We start from the raw sequence: 1,010 nt of genomic DNA, 5'->3' as shown, positions 1-1,010 counted from the left end.
TTTATTCAAAAAGAAATTGAAGAAATAGATCTTTCTCATTGGCTAATTCCCATTAGTTCAATGAAATTATAGATTTTGATAGACTGCATAGCTGCTGGGTGGAAATTAAGTCACCATTTCTGAAAATCCAGAATTCAGATGTTAATGATTAAGAATCATGTTCCAAGTTTCTGTGACTGTGGAGTGCAGAGATCTTCGATAAGTTTAAACTAATCTGAAGTCAAACACAAATAATATTTGGATCCATCTAACAGTGAAAGAACATTCTCTTTTATAAAACTAATCTAAAAGCTAGGATACACTTTTGAAAAAAAACATTTATAATATTGAGAATTGAGTAGTATATCAAAATTGAGAAGAGTTCTAAATTAATATAGTCCAAGTTTCTGATAAACCTTGAAATACCATGTGCAAGATATTGAAGGAGAGCAGAATATGCCACCGCCAAATATTCCACATTGGCCTATAGATTATTTTGAACTGAAAGCAACTGAAAAGAATCAGATACAAGAATATCTTTGCCCTCTCGTTTGTCTAAAAGCAGGACATAAACTTGTAAAGGTGTCCCCCCAACCCCTCTTTTTTTTCTTTTAGGCAAGACAACCCTTGGTTGACCTCACAGATTGCAAGGACCTTGTCAGCTTACAATCCCTTATTTTTTTCATTTTTATATTTTTATTTTTTATGCCTAAAGCACCTGGTCTTCCTAGGTGGTCTCCCATCCAAGTACTAACCAGGCCCGACCTTGCTTAGCTTCTGAGATCAGAAGGGATCGGACTTGTTTGGGATAGCATGGCCATAGACTCCAAACCCTCTTGAAAAGGAAAAATTCTCATCTTTCTTTTTTATTTTCACGCTCTACTTTCAGAACACTGACCACCAGATATGTAGGAATTTTCCTCACAACACAATTCTTTGACATGAGCTGGGTGTCCTACAATCTAACTCAATTCTGACACTATCTACCTGGAGATAGCATCAGATCCCACAGGTTAAGGGCTTAGTCCTAT

The 1,010-nt window shown here is 35.9% G+C and overlaps 1 pseudogene; it reads right to left on the bottom strand.

Moving 5' to 3' along the window:
- Positions 1 to 685: 685 nt before the first annotated feature.
- Positions 686 to 804, bottom strand: LOC111729475 (annotated as a pseudogene).
- Positions 805 to 1,010: the final 206 nt, after the last annotated feature.

Source organism: Pteropus vampyrus, unplaced genomic scaffold, assembly GCF_000151845.1.
Source record: "Pteropus vampyrus isolate Shadow unplaced genomic scaffold, Pvam_2.0 Scaffold262, whole genome shotgun sequence".
NCBI lineage: Eukaryota > Metazoa > Chordata > Mammalia > Chiroptera > Pteropodidae > Pteropus > Pteropus vampyrus.
Note: the sequence above shows the minus strand (reverse complement) of the source record. Positions and strands in the feature narration are given on the sequence as shown.